Source organism: Mus musculus, chromosome 5 (genome assembly GCF_000001635.26).
Source record: "Mus musculus strain C57BL/6J chromosome 5, GRCm38.p6 C57BL/6J".
In the NCBI taxonomy this organism is placed as follows: Eukaryota; Metazoa; Chordata; class Mammalia; order Rodentia; family Muridae; genus Mus; species Mus musculus.
In genome coordinates, this window is record NC_000071.6 from 116,191,470 (window position 1) to 116,207,790 (window position 16,321).

At 49.8% G+C, this 16,321-nt stretch overlaps 1 protein-coding gene and 1 long non-coding RNA gene across 8 annotated transcripts in view; one reads left to right on the forward strand and one right to left on the reverse strand.

Moving 5' to 3' along the window:
* Ccdc60 (coiled-coil domain containing 60) overlaps positions 1–16,321 on the reverse strand; it is a 163,420-nt gene that overhangs the window by 65,889 nt on the left and 81,210 nt on the right. The gene's annotated exons all lie outside the window — the stretch shown is intronic.
* Gm36552 lies at positions 1,401–15,229 on the forward strand. The gene is made up of 5 exons (XR_387620.3): positions 1,401–1,485; positions 5,106–5,254; positions 5,350–5,689; positions 6,256–6,426; positions 13,068–15,229. It is a non-coding gene; the product is annotated as a predicted gene, 36552 (long non-coding RNA).

Genomic DNA, 16,321 nt, shown 5'->3' on the forward strand with positions numbered 1-16,321 from the left:
ACACACAGTACCAACCATACACACAGTGCCAACCACACACACACACATACACACACGCACACACATAGAACCAATCACACACAGAGTACTAACCACACACACATGCACACACGTGCACACACATAGTACTAATCACATACATAGTACTAGCCACACACACACAGAGTACCAACTACACACACACACACACACACACACACACGCCACACAATTCACAGCCCACAGGATTAGAGATTTTAATGTACAAGAAGAGCCAGACAGTGCCAGGTCTTCAGAGGGACTCATTCATGATCACTGATGGCACAGCAGGTGGCACACAGGGTCTGGGGTCTGGCCAACTCATCCCTCTCTTCAATTTGCATGCATACATCTATGAGCTTGAGCTTGGCTTTGGCATTTAAGTTGTCAGGTGGAGATGCCAGCAGTACCGTGTGACCTGTGTTGGAATTTGGCTTTCTTTCTTTGCCAACTCAGCCGTGGCTCCTAGATCAGCCCTGTTGCTGGCTTGCTGGGAAGAGAGCCTGTCCTTAACCTCCTTCCTCTTAACCCATCTTTATCAAGAGGTAGGATCTGAGAGCAATGAGCTGCAGAAGGAATGCATGAGTGTGCGCATCTGTGTGTCCACCTGTCCGTTTGTCCACCCCTCTGCTTGAGGTATTGTCAGGCAATGCAGTAAACTACCACCATGTTTCTTAGATATACTTTGGGGGCCTGAAATTTAATTTAATGTGTTCTTCAAATTCTTGATAATCAACCTATGTATGGTGACTAATGGGGATACGGCCATGGACAGGACCCTGGGAGCTTTGGTGCTCATGGCCTTTTAGGGGAGAGAAAGGCACAAAAGGCCAACAGATACACAGAGCAAGACGGAGGGGAGATTCTGGGCTTTTGGGGAGGGGAAGGAGTGCCTAATTCAGATTAAAAGCGTGTTTGGAAGCCTCTCTTGGGAGAAAGTGGTGTTTGATTCCCCTCTCCTGTAGACACCCTTTTCTCCTTTCAAGGTTCTCACTGCGTAAGTCGGACTGGCCCTGAATTCAGAAGTCTCTTGCCTTAGCCTCTGAGTTCTGGGATTACAAGCCTACACCTTTGTGCCCTGGTATTGTTTAATTTTGGATGGAAAGCTCGGACTTTTTTTTTTTTTTTTTTTTTTTTTTTTTTTTTTTTTTTTGCTGTTGACAAAGCACTGGGCAGAAGCAATTTGAAGAAGGATAGGTTTATTCTAGTTTCTAATTCTAGGGCTTCCGGTGGGGCAAAGTGTAGGGAGCAGGAAGCAGGCTGGTTGCTTGGCATCAGTGGTTAAGAGAACAGTAAGGATGGGCTATTAAGCCCCAAGGCCCGCCCCTATGACTCATTTCCTCCATTCAGGTTCCGCCTCCTAAATGTTTTACAGCAGCTGGGACCAAGCGATCGAACCCTGGAACCTGCATTTCCCACAGGTACCACTAGAGGACGCTACTGTGACCAGACACCAGCATGGCTAAGGTGATCCCTGATTTTCTGAGGAGGGAAACTCTGGGAGGTTGGGGTGGGGCGGGGCCGGATTTTCTAATTCATGTCATTCAGGTGGCAGCCCCGTGACCATTGACATTGTGTCCATGTCTCTGGCTGGGTCTTGCCTGAAAACCTATTTCAGACATTGGTGTTGCATCAAGCATTCAGCATACACCATTTGCCTGGTGTGGTGCAGCTGCAGGTGGTGGTGGTGAGGGTTCACAATGGGCAGGAAGAAGTATGCACAAGCAGACATGCTCCACGCAATATGCCAAGGGCCTGGTGGGGGTACCTAGAGAAATCAGGAGGAGGGCTTTCCCAGAGGAGGTGACACTATGGCTAAGTAGGAGCTCACCGGGACAGAGTGGGAGTCAGCGTGCCGACGGGTGAACTAGAAAGCATAAATGCTGACCTGAGTCTGCTGGTGGCCTGATGTGGCGGAGCTGAAGCACAGAGTACGGTAGAGGCCCTGGAGCCTTGCATCCTGACGCGAGTCTGGGTTTAGGGGCTTCTGGGACTGTGGCTCTTAAAGGTGCTTTGAGTGTTTATGGGCACTTTCTCGGCTAGTGAGCTCCAGGGACAGGCTGAGAAGCAGGGGCTGAAAGTCTTGGGGAAAAGCAGCCGGTATCCCAGCTTCTGTGCCTTCTGGAAGGGCCCGAGTGACAGGTGAACAGGAACAGGTGAGGGGAGAGTCTAGCCCTAATGCCAGACATACCAGCCTGTTTCTGGAACTTCAGACGGTGGGGACCACTGAAAGAGCTGGGAGGTGCTCCCCAGATACTGCAGAAGTCCCTTTAAAAGCTGTTTGATTTTATTCTGCGCACTCCCTGCATGCTTCCCACACGTTCCTCCCCATTACTGCTGAGTACTGATGACTAGGCTATGTGTAGCGTGGGGGCTATTTGCAGGGAAATAGTTTATGGTTTTAATCCACTTATGGGGGTTCTTTTGCTTGTGGCTGCATCTAATCTCTCATAGGAAGGCCTCCCAGTGTTTCCAGCCACCAGACCAGACCAAGGATTCTCGCCTTTGTGGGAACCACCCAGCACCTTTCTCCTCTGCCCCTTCTCCTTTTGGCCTGGGGCTGACCTAGCTGTCCCTGGGGTCCCCACTTCGTTCTCAGCTCTTTGGAGACATCCAGCATGGCGTCTGGGCTGTGTGAGACTGAGAACCTGTTCTTCCTGGCCCCGAGATTCCAGAGCCAGCTCTCCCGTGGTGCCCAGCGGTCTGTGGGGAGTTTGAGCAGAGACTGGTGCCTTCCCTGCCCTAACACAGCCCGATGCCCATCCCGCCGCCGCGGTTTAGTGGGGTCTTGCAGCACTCTCCCGAGTCTGCTCATTCAGAGCTCTTCCCGAGCTCTGGCAGGACGTGGGTCTCTCCCACCCTCTTCATTTCCCCACGCCTGGCGCCTGACAATGTGAGGAGAAGATGCATACTGATGGTGGGTGAGATCATGACATGGGCTACATCCTTAACAGTACAAAGTGGAGAAAGCTAGCACAGGCCCAGCATGCGTGATTCGTGGCATCAAATCGTCTTCTTCCTGAGGGTATAAAGTGACCAGCTGAGCTCCTGTTCCTGTAACGTCCCTGCTACGATGGACTACAACTGAAGCCGTGAGCCGAAATCAGTCCACTCCCCCTTAAATGGCTTTGGTCAGAGTGTTTCATCACAGCCGCAGGACCAGGCAGTAAGAGACACGCTGATGCATATTAATTTGAAGGTGTGGCCTGGGCTGGTCCCTCCCTCCATCTCGGGATCCTACTGGCTCCACTTCCTGAGTGCTAGGATGGCAGGCTTGGCCACTGCGGCTGCCTAACCAAGCAGGGGAGCTTCATCTTCAAATACAACAGGCACCAAGTAGTTCATGACCCAAAGGGCTGTTGGGAGGACTCAGCGAGCCCCTGGACCCAGTCATGGGAAGCGACGCTTACTGCTGCTTAATGGTCCAGAGGGCTTGTGTGATTCGTAGGTGAGAGAACAGGCAGAGAAGGTTACATGTATGAGGGATGTCATGGCAAGTCGAAAAGGGATCAGAAGTGTTAGAGAACCCCTGCCTTTAAAGCGACCAGGCCCCCAACTGACAGGGATCTGATTAGGGTTGGCTTGACACTCACTCCACCAGCCAATTCACTATCAAGGTAACTTTGCTTTGGACACGCAGTATCCAAGCCACTCATCCCTGTGACTCCCGTGACCCCTGTGATCCCTATGACCCCTGTCTAGAGTCATGTTCCTATAGCTCTTGTCAACATCCCGGGCCACGCACAGAGGAACCGAGCCTGCTTCCTCGGGATCCAGGGTCTCTCTCCTTCCTCTGGGAGCCTTGAAAAACAGATACCCTACTCTGTCTCTTGAGTCTGAAATTCTCTGCTTGGGACTTTTTCTGTGGCCAGTGCTCTTAATCAACTTTTGCCTGAAGGATGACTTGATTCTGCCTAACTGCCTGTCTGTCTGTCTGTCTGTCAGTCTGATGCTAAAACCTACAGAGAAAACAGGAAAGCAGCAGGGTAGCTTCCTGGACTCTCATCTCTACCTCTAGGCTCTGAGCTCACACATTCAGAAGGAAGCATTGCGTTTCTTAGCATGCCCAGGTCATCCTAGGTCTGCAGTAAGCAGTGGCTCGCCCTCCGCCCTTGGGGTCCTGCTCTGCCAATCTCAGACACCACCTGTGGCTGACTAGGGCAGCAGGTGCCCTCTCCCTTGCCCATCCTGTATGCTCAGGGGTGGGAGGTCTTTCCCACTGGGACTTCCTCCGTTGTCAGGGCGTTAAAGCCCTGTTGTGCACATGTGTGGGATAAATTTTCTCACGTGGACCCAGGAGGAGCTGACGGCTGTCATGTCTCACTAGACCCTGGAGAGAGAGAGAGTGGTAGGGAACGTGTGTTATGGGAACCTGAGAGCTCCAGCCTAGATCCCCTGACCCCAGAGCCCCACACTTTACCAAAAATGTCTATTAAAGTTACTGAATTTTTGGGAGGCTGCTTGTCACCCAGCCCCAGTGTGGAAAGAGCTGATTAATACATCTCTACTGTAAAAATGGAATATTGTTTTATTGAGGAAAACCTGTCAGTTAAATGAAGGTATGATTATATATTGGCTTCAAGTTTGGGTATGTTAAAATGTGAGGAAGTATGCTTTGTAGATGTAGTAGGACATGTCAGTAAGAAAGCCGTTTCCCAGACTGTAGAAAAGGGGGCCTATAAGAATTAATGGTTTCTTTTTTTCTGAGAGAGGTGGGGCTATTAGATAAAATATCTGCTCTCCTCTGTAACATTAACACTAGCATTAACATTAACATGTAAGATTCCTTCACGCCCAGGGTGTTAGGTTTATCAAATAGTTGGTTGTTTTGTTTTTTAAGACAGTCTCAGGAATCCCAGGCTGGCTTTGAACTTGTGATGTAGCTGAGGATAGCCTGGAACCTCTGACCCTCCTTTCTCTGACCTCCTGAATGCTGGGTTGCAGCGCACACCACCATTCCCCGTTTTATGCTGTGCTGGAGATGAAACCCAGGGCTTTTTTGTGCTAGGCCATGTTTTACCAACTGCACTGTGTCCCCAGCTTGGGGCTATTGGGTCTTAGCTGCTGTTTGGTTTCTTGATCCACAGACTTGTTCCAGTTGCATCAGTGAATGAGGCGAGCAGTTCTACCTCGCGGTCACTAGAAATGGGTCTTTGAGGGTTAAACACTCTCCTGCTTCCTGGTCGGCTGTGACGGGAACAGCCTCTATCACACACATCCATAGCCAAGAACCAAGGTGATCCACCAAGCCCTCCTGGCCACTACGGACGAGAATACTCCGAGATAAGGAAACCACACTAAACTTTTTTTCCATTATCTGATCTTTGTCAGGCATCTCGTCACAGCAACACCATCTTGAATTCTGGACACATGTCTGGGTGAACAATGAGTCCACTGGAACCCTAGCCTTGCTACCTTCTCTTGCTTCTTACAACAGAGCTCTCCAGAAAGCAGGGGTCAGACTGCCGCATTAGGCACCCGCTTTCCTTGCTTGACTTTGGAAAGTGAGGTTTTTGATGCGCGCCAGCCACTGGGTCGTCTTGGAAGTTCTTTCTGGGTTCCTGGATTGGACAGTTCCACCCTATGAAGGCTTTCTGTGTGGCCTCAATCAGTTCCAGCTCCTAGGAACACTGAATTTTTGTGGTTCCTGCCTTGGAATATCTTTGCTCCTGTAAGTTGACTACCTACAGTCCTCATCATGCATGTTCAAATTCTAGACTTGCAGATGGGTGCTTTTTTACACACCTCTATGTGTTCCCTTCCCCCTCTCCCTCCTCGCTCCTCATAATGCCCTTCTCCCCTCAACTCACATTTCCCTTTAGATTCTGCTTAGAGATGGTATGATGTGATATTTTTTCTTGTGTGTGTGTGTGTGTGTGTGTGTGTGTGTGTGTGTGTGTGTGTATGTGTCTGACTTAAGTCACGTCACACAAACGCCTCCCAGGACTGAAAGGAAACCGGAACTGGGCAACTCCCAACATGCACGTGGTTTTTGAAAGAAGTTGCAGACTAGAGAGTTGAGAGGCAGCATGAGATGAGAACACACTCGTGTGTGTTCTTGTGTGTGTGTCTGTGGGTGTTCAACCTCCATTAAGGAGGGAAGAGGAATAACTGCTGTCATGGAGTTAGGGGCTGACAACCTAGACATATCTTGCATGAAAAGAACCCAACTTTTAATGGTGTTATGGCTCCGTGCCCAGCCGGTTCTCACTCACTCTTTCTGTCTCTGCCTACAAGAAACATGGGGCTGTAAAGACAAGAGTGCTTCGCTGGAGGAGGCTGGACGATGTTCCGATGGACAGACGCCCCTGGCAACTGGACCTCGGGGTGCCCTGCTCCTGGATTGGGTTATAGTCTACAAGGGGAAATTTTCACTTAACCCACTTTACCGTTTTCAAAGACCACCAGGTAAATCAGTGTGTTCCCCGAGTAGGGAGGTGGGGGGTTTAGAGAGCCCGCTTCATCTGGCTGGCTCACGCCTTGCTTGGTCGGCCCACGCGGTATTGATTTCTCAGGAGGGCAGGGTAAGCGTGAGCGAGAGTGGGCAGAATCCCATTCAGACAAGCCGGATGGGCAAGGCAATGATGCAGCGACTCTGGTTCCCACACACCAGAGCATTTATTTTGCATTTAAATTCCCTGAGTTAGAACGCCCTGTTTATACAATAACTTAATACATCTAGTCTGGCCGCCAAATTGACAAGAGGGTGAGACCCATTCATTAAAATGCAAATGCGGCTGAGATGAAATTTGGGATATATTTATTATAGTAATTGAACCTCACTCAACGGTAATCACAACAGAGTTTGAACTGCCTTTTCAGACAAAAGGACGGTGCGTATTAAGCCCCTCCCAAGCGAGCGAGCGAGCGTCTTTGTCAACGCGCAGGCTGAGGCTCTCTTCCGAGTGCTAAAGAGGGAGGCTTTTCCTTTCTCTTGCTAGGACAAGATTGCCCAGACAGAGGTCGACCACATACACAAAGGGTGACGGGTGCCGCTGGTGGCATATTGTGTGAACGGTGAATTGACTAGAAACAGATCAGAGTGCGAGTCGCGCAACCCACTTATTAGAGGAAAGCAGGAGTGGCCTTGGGCCATTTGTTGATGGTCACACCCGACTCTGGGGTGGGGGTGGGGGCTCCCCAGCCTCAGGCCTTCATCTCTCAGGCCCCACATTCAAGATGGCTCTGCTTCCTGAATGACTCCAAATGATGGGCAGAATGGACAGCAGGCTGTGGTGAGGGGCGGCAGAAAGGCTGGTTCTGGTAGGTGGGGGGACAGGTGATATGGCTTCAGGGGGCTTCTCTCCAGCGCCTCTGTTCTGTGAAGTACAGGCTGTGGGTTTTATGTATGGGCAAGGCACTCCATGCCTCAGAGACTCTGCTCGGTTGGTGCTGTCAGTGGCTGGACCATGGGGGATGGGAGCAGGAGATGTGGCGGCTTCCCTGTTGCTGCCTTGAGGTACTACTCAGGTGATGCTGGAGTCTCCGCTTTGGAGAGGCACAGAAACAGAGAGCGACATTGCGAGTCTTCATTTGAAGGCTCACTTGTTCATTTGCCTGAAGCTTTCCTCTTCCTAGCCTACTCTCCATGGGGCTGTAGGGCTCTTTGTTTGTTTGTTTGTTGTTTGTTTGCCGTTGTTCCCCCTTTGAGACAGCGTCACTATCTTCAGGTTGACCTCACAGTTCATCTTCCTCAGCCACCCAAGTTCTGGGCTTCTGAGGGTAAGCCCCATGCCTGGCACAAGCTCAGGTCTAGCCACCGTGACCAACAAGCTCCAGTTTGCCCAGTGGCTGCCTGCCATCCTCAGGACAACGTCATATCTTTTCCTCTTCTGGGCAGCCCTCCGGGACTTGGTCTCTAACCACAACCCGAGCTCTCCGGGGCATCTTCCTCTCCTTGGGAACCAGATGTGTGCCCTCTCCCTCTGTCTCTTTGTGTGTCTCTGTCTTTGTCTGTCTGTCTGTCTCTTTGTCTATGTCTTTGCCTGTCTGCCTCTATCTTTGTCTGTCTGTCTATCTCTCCTTCTGTCTGTCTTCCCTTGTCTGTCTCTTTGTTTTTGGTTTTTTCGAGACAGGGTTTCTCTGTGTAGCCCTAGCTGTCCTGGAACTCACTCTGTAGACCAGGCTGGCCTCGAACTCGGAAATCTGCCTGCCTCTGCCTCCTGAGTGCTGGGATTAAAGGCGTGCGCCACCACCGCCTGGCTCTGTCTGTCTTTTTTAATGTGTCTGTCTTTCCCTGTCATCTCTTTGTCTCTTTATGTATCTGTCTGTCTTCTGTCTCTGTTCATCTCTGTCTGTCTGTCTCTCTGTATGTATCTGTCTCTCCTTGTCTGTCTCTCTTTTTTCTCTCTGTCTCTGTCTCTCTCTCTCTCATACACTTACACACACACACACACACACACACACACCACCTCCACCTTCACCTTCACTTGGCTGGTCCTGGCTTAGCATCCTCTCCAGCCCAGCGCTCATCACATTGGATGACGGTGGCCATTTTACTAGTTGGCCCTTCTTTCCAGGCTGTGGAGTTATTTGATTTTATTTTTAATTAAAAAGCTTAAAGCTTGTGTGTGTGTGTGTATGTGTTTTGCCTGCATGTACATGTGTCTGTGTACCACACGAGTGCTTGCTTGGTGTTTGGGAAAACGAGAGGGCATCAGACCCCCCATTGGAATTGGAGTTACAGACCACTGTGAGCCACCATTTGGGGCTAGAAGTTGAACCCAGGGTCCTTTGAAGAACAGCCAGTGCACATGACCTCTGAGCCATCTCTCTGGCCCAAGCTGTGCGCTTCATAAAGGACAGAGTCTGCAAAGACACTTGTCTCCCCCACCTTTCTCCCTGGTTTCCAAATGCCTGTTCCCCAGCTTCCTTAGTGGTAGACACTATGATCTTGGGCTTTAGTGTGCCCAGACAGACAAACAGAAAGGAAGGAAGGAAGGAAGGAAGGAAGGAAGGAAGGAAGGAAGGAAGAAGAGGAAAAAAGGAGCTGGTTCACTCCTCTGTTTTCTGGCTGCCTTTTAGACCGAGCAGGCTAATGAGATACAAGGGGAGGCTCCTGGGGGAAATTCTTTGATGGATTTTGGTGCACCTGTATGGCATGAATTCTAGTCTCTTTGCTTGAAGGTTGGCTGTAACAATGTAGCCTCCCGCATCTCCCAACCATTTTACTGCTGAAGGAGTCCTGGCAGCTGAAATGCATTTGAGTAGCACGTCAGCCACAGAGCAGGAAACTGGATACTGGTGACCATAGGACCACCCTGTTGGTACTGAATTGTCTTCTTCCAGAAGGTAAACTTTTATGTGCAGGATGACGATGTTGTTGTTACTATTATTGTTGCTACTACTATTATTGTTGTTCCAGACAGAGGCTTTTCTTATAGCCCAACTGATCCTTCAACTCTCATAGTGTTCCAAAAGCTCAGACTATAGGCATGCGCCACACACCTAGGAAGGGATGTGATTGATTTTGTATTGTCTGTTGGCTTTTGTTTGTTTGTTTGTTTGTTTGTTTGTTTAACATGGTCTCACTGTGTAGCCCAAGCTGGCTTCCTCAAGTGCTGTAATTGCAGGTATGGGCTGTATTCCTGGCTTGAGGGTTGTAATCGTTTATTGACTGCAGCCAGGCAACTTCGGGGCTCTGCTGCTATGCTACGGAATACGGTCCCAAGCCACTCCTCTCTTAGCCAAATGGCCACAACGCCAACACTGAACTCCGGCATCTTTGGCTAAGAAAAGGGGCAGACTCTCAGAAGCATAGGACCTCTGCAGTGAGACTTAGGTCTGGGAGAGTTTTTAACAAGCAGTTGGTGGATGAGACCTGGAGGATCCGAACCTGTAAAGGACTGGGGTCTTAGGGCAGGAAGGTGGCTGCCGTTGGATATAAACAGACACCTCCTGCGCCAGTGGTAGAGGGTGCCTCATGAAGGCACAAGTGAGAACCTGAGCTGGGCACTTTGGTCACCTCAGCAAGCAAGCCCAGTGCCATGTCATGTGCCTGTCAGCCATGTTCTGCTCATAAGGAAACACAAGCTTGGAGAGGTCGAGTAGACCTAGTGTGGACTCAGTGCCCAGTGGAGTTTGCCTGAAATCCCAGCAGCCTGACTCGGCAGACAGGCACAAGGAGGTGGTGGTGGCTTTGCACACAGTCATTCCCTTGTCACCCAGTGTCAGTGATCATGGGTGACTTGTGCCACTCCTTTGAGGTTCATCTTCCTCAGTTAAAGCAGCAGCTGTGACCCTTTAATACAGTTCTTATGTTGTCGTGACCACCCAACCATAAAGTTATTTCCCTTGGTACTTCATAGCTGTAATTTTGCTGCTGTTATGAATTATAGTGTAAATATCTGATATTTGGGCCCCCAGTCCACCCCCCCCCGTAAAAGGGCCATTTGATCCCAAAGGGGTTGAGACCCACAGGTTGAGAACCACTCCACTAATGGCTACCAACCTGTTATAGCTTGGATGTGAATCGCATCCCCCAGCCCCCAAGCCCCTGCCTCAGGCATGTGCACGCTTAGTCTCTGTCTTCTGTGCTTCTCAGGGAGATTTTGGAAACTTTGCGAGGTGGGAACTAGCTGGAGGAAGTATGTCACCAGGGAGAGTCCTTCAAGGTTATACCAGAGCCCCCATCTCTCTGTTTCATGTCAGCCAAGGCATGAGGGACAGGCTCTGGCACCCCCCCCCCCTGCCGCTGTGGCGTTATGCCTGAGGACAGGAGGCCAAGTGTATTTCCCCAGCTGGGGACATGACTCAAGCAGCCAAGTGTTTGCCACACAAGCAGGAGGGCCTGAGCTCAGATCCCTGGCTGCCTTGCAAAAAGCCAGGCGAAGCACTGTTCACCTTTAACCCCAGCTCAGAGGAGGCAGAGACGGGTGGGATCCCTGTGGGGTCTTGCCGCTCAGCTCTTCTATCCAAACTGGTGAGCCCCAGGGTCCATGGGAGACCCTGTATCAAAAACTAAGGCGGAGACCAAGGATGACATTCAAGATCAACCCTTGCCCCATCATGCATGGGCACATACATGGAATACCCCACAAGTTCACACATACATGCTCACGCTTACATGCATACACATGTGCACACACACATGATCACATACACACACACACAAAATGTACACATGCACATCAATGCACACGTGAGCACACTGCACACATACACATATGCACATGCATGCACATGTGTGTGCACACACACATACACACATCCTCCCTAAGCTATTTTCATCAAGTATTCAGTCAACAAACCATTCTAGGGTGCTGCTGGAGATTATGCATGGGAGGCAGTTGCCAGCATGTCACGGGGATCTTGTTTACAGCACCAGCTACCACTTTCTTCTTTCCTGTCACCAACTGTTCGTCACCAACACTCACTGATGCCCTGGGCACTGTTATGACTCTCTTGTCTTGCACACAGCCAGGGTGTTAGTTTGGCTGTAAGCCCCACAAGGCTTCTGGGAAGTGGTGCTTGCTTTAAGTGGCAAGCTTAGGTGCTTGTCTTTCCAGAAGTGATGGCAAGAACAGTCTAATTAGACTACAATTATTTTAGGATTTGGTGAATTGCGTCATGAGGCAATTCACAAAGGTCCGGTGAATCTGCCGTGCAGAGTGTCGGTGTGGACAAGTGCCTGGCTCTTGAGCAGTAATGAAATTTATTAAACTAAAAGGCCGGGGAGTTAACCTCCATGATGCTGAAGGAGGAGCTGCACGCAGGCGCCTTCTAATTATTTTAAGTGGTTTTCTTTTCTGGGTTTTAATTTAATCGCTATCTCTGATTGTCACGGAAGGAAATACTGGAAGAGAGGGGCAAGGAGAAGAGAGTAATGGGGAGAGGCTGTCAAGGTCTGCAGAGCTCATGCCCATGCCTGGTGGTGGTGGCAGTGGGGTCACAGGGTCCCTGCTGACCAGTGAATGCCAGTCAAGCCAACTGGTTTGCACTGAGCTTTCTGAGTTCACAGGTCAGGGAATCTGTCAAACAGACCCAGAGGTCCTATTTATGTTGGTGGCCAGCCATGCATTATATCTGATTGTGTGTTCAGCCCCTTACACACACAGTGTTGGCCTTCAGTGTGGTGGTGTAGACATCCAAGGCTCAGGGAGCACTGCAGAGGAAGGGGCAGAAGACGGTAAGAGCTGGAGGATGGAAAAGAGTCTACTGAAGCAGCCTTCTGGGTATGACATGCCACTGCGTTGTGAACACACGAACATGTGTCCACCTGCATGCATTTGTGCACACATCCACACATTCACATATACACATAGATACACATACACACATGCACATACACATAAATATATACCCACATACACATATCCACATACACATATAATACATCTGCACACATACACACATGTGTACACATGTACACACATGCACATATAGATAACACATACACACATGCATATACACATAAATATGTACACATATGCACATACACACATACACATATAATACATCTGCGACATACACACATGTGCACATACACATATATACACACATACATATACACACATGTACACATATATACACATACATACACACTTGCACATATACATACATAATACATAAACACATATACATAGATATATACACATACATACATGCACACGCATACATATACACACATATGCACATGTGCACAAATGTATACCCAGACATACACATACATACATATAAACATGCACACACATATACATATACATTTATACACATTCATACATTCACATATGCACATATTCATAAACATATACACATACACTTATTCCCCCAACACACACACACCAAACACCTCACATATTCCACAGCCTCCATACAAACTCAAAATAAAAGCAAATCTTTACAGAACAAGACCCCCCAAAAGCAAAGGGGGGATTTGAGCCTCTGTCTCTGACAGCTCGAAGTCCACATTCACAATGGTGGCCCTCAGCTCCCACAAACCTCACCTGAGGTTCATCTGCTGTTCAACCCCAAGGGCGTGCAGAGGCAGCGTGTACTCAGGGGAGGATAAGGTGGGTTATCCAAGCTCTGATTCTAACTACTAACAACAGGGTGTGTGATAGAAACAGAGCTGGCCACTCTGCTCTGACGACTGGAGATGGATAACCACAACCACGAACATCTCTACACCATCACCGCCAGCAGGGCTACTTACACGGTTGGTATACCAAGCACCAGCGGCTGCATCGCACTCTATCACTGACTACCACCTGCCTCAGCAGCAGCACCACCATCACCATCACCACCACCGCCACCGGCCGTGAGTGTCTGTGACATGGGGCAGGGTCACCAGCTGGGGTGGGGTCACACCTCTATGGGCTCCAAGCCAGAGCTGATTTCTTTTGGAGACCCTGCAGGACCAGGTTATCTCATTTGACTTGTAAAGGAGGAGACGTGAGGGTAAGGCACATTGGGAAGATTAAAACAAAACAAAACCAAAAACAACAACAAAAACAAAATCCCAAGTGAAAGAAATCCCAAGGTGCAGAAATCTCCGCTGAACATTCAGGCAGCTTCAGAAAGAGGAGGTCCTTGCTGCCCAACCACATTATTGCCAGCCAACGGGTCTACAGCAAACCCACTCACCACACAGGAGGCAAATACTGATGGTGTGTGTGTGTGTGTGTGTGTGTGTGTGTGTGTGTGTGTGTGTTGGGGGGGGATAAGGTGCAAACTTTGAATACCTATGAAAAACTGTACCCACGTCTCTGGAAACCTGATCCCTTGGGGGCAGATGCAAGCTGAACACCCCCACTACCCCTTTCCCCACTGTTTGGTGCATAGTAGGGACCCTAGAGGTAGATAAATGCTGGACTCCCCTCCCCCCATTGTTTGGTGCATAGTAGGGACCTTAGAGGTAAACACATGCTGGATTTCTCCCCATCCATTGTTTGTCACATAGTAGGGACCCTAGAGGGAGACACATGTTGGACTTACCCCCCCCCAATGACCCCCCCCATTGTTTGGTACATAGTAGGGACCCTAGAGGCAGACACATGCTGGACTTCCCCTCCATGCTCCCCCCTTGTTGTTTGGCACATAGTAGGGACCCTAGAGGCAGACACATTGCTGGATTCTTCACACACCCTCTGTTTGGCACACAGTGGTCCCCACTATTTCTCATACCATTTCTCATCATCAGTGAATAAAGCAACCAGTTTCCGAAGAACACACAGAAGGACCAGGCCGGCAGTTTGATCTCCCGTTGATGGCCTGTTTCGGTTTCCATTTGACTGTAGTCCCAGGCTGCTTATTGACAGCCCTGTTACTATCTATTGCTGCGATGAGAGGCCAGCACCTCTTGGCCATACTTCCTATGATTCACTGGTTCACTCCAGACACCCTGCTTTCTCTTCAGGGCGCATACATCTTACCCGTTTTTACAAATGTACTGTCACTAAGTAAACGTGACCAAACTGCCTGGTATTTGCATGCATCTTGCCTGGCAATGAATGCATCCAGCCCTTCCCCCTCTTCTGTCCTCCCTCCACCGCTCCCCTCCCAGGTATCTTTAGTAGATATTGCTTGCAAGGCTCTTTGCACAACTCAAGAGGACATGCAAAAACTGACACTGGCCATTCTCTTCAAAAACTGCCCACCCTGGGTGGATGGCGTCTGAGCCTGGAGCCCAACCCTCCCCTCCCATCCCCTCCTCTCCGCTCCCCTCTGGGGCCCCTGGCTTGACACTGAGAATTGCTGTTCCTGACCCAACTCAGAAACTGTACTGAGTCTTTGAGAAAGACCCTGGTTTTCAGAGGTGCAGAGAGAAGAGGCGTCCCTTGGCAAGTTAGACACAGAACCTGGACCACTGTGAGGGAGCAGGGTGTCCATGGGATCCCAGTGTCCTATGCCTTCTAGAGACCACCCATGCTGACTTAAAATGGCAGTGGGGAAACCACAGTGGCCTTTGGTCTTATTATTCTGACAACCTCTTCCTTGGACAGCCCCTCCCTCCTAACAGACCTAGTGCTGGTATCAGGACCTCTGAAACCCATGACATCACATATAGGTGACAGCACAACCTGCACACCTGTTGCCAAGGCAACAGCCACCATATTCCCAGAATCTACTTGGCTTACCTCTCACCTTTACCTGTGGCTACGCCACTATCCATATATAAAAGGAAGAACCCTCTGACCTCTCTCTCTCTTCCCCCTACTCTTTGCCATCACCTTGCCTCACTCCCTCTCAATAAACCTCACGTAGAACTGTTTGGCCTGGTGTGGTCTTTCTGGAGATGTTTCAGGAGATGCATGATGATTACAGCACCTAGCCCTCTCTTCTGTCCCCTGTCCTGTCTTCCTGTGACTGACTGACTGACTCTGTCTGTCTGTCTGTCTGTCTGTCTGTCTGTCTGTCTGAATCTCTCTGTGTAGCTGATTTCAGAGAGGCTTAACTTCTGGGGTCCTGGATTGAGTAAAGAAAAAGGGACAAAGGAGGATTGTGTTGAATGTAAGCATTCAGGTGTCTCCCTGTTTGTGGGCATGAAGTGTCCGGCCAGATAGTCACGTGACCCTTTCCCTGCCCTCATCGTGTGCCATCCTACCATGGTGGACTGGGCTGCCTCTTAGACTGAGTCATCACAGATCTCTGTCCCTTCATGCTGACAGGTGTCTTTGTCTCAGCAGCTAGGGAAGTGACCTTACAGACTGCACCTCAGCCCTCCGGGACCCTCAGGCACCAGGCTTGTCCCCTCTTCTTAACCTCCTCATTGCCTCTGGCTATCCTAGTAACATCCCGGTGATCTGCCTGTACCACCTTCTGAATGTCCTCATCCCTCAGACCTTGCTTAGCCACAAGCCCCTCCCCTATGCTCCCTAGAAGTCACCCCAGGTCGGGTAAGCTGCGCCTCTGAACTGCTAGTGAACTGCTGGCCGGCTTGTGTGGCCACCACAGGTTCCCTCCTCCCACCCCGGCACTAGTATGGGCACCTCAGGAACTTTCTCCTCTGTGCCCCAGAAGCTGGTGTGGTGATCGGAACATGGGGCGTGCTCTCCGGAACGCTGCTGCATGGCAGACGAGGCTGCTTAGAATTCTTGAATTTATAACACCAATTAGTCACACGCCGACTTTGCCTGGCATTTCTGGGGGGCGTTCCCTTTCTCTTTGGGTGGAGCAGGACTGTTTGTACGGAAACAGAATGTTGAAAACAGAGTGGAGATGAGTAGCTGGGTGTGCGCACGTGCTCGCGTGCACACACACACACCTGCATGTGTGTGGATATATATTTACATACACACAAATTATATAAGATATAAAAACAAATACATAAATATATATAAACCAATATATACTTATACATAGC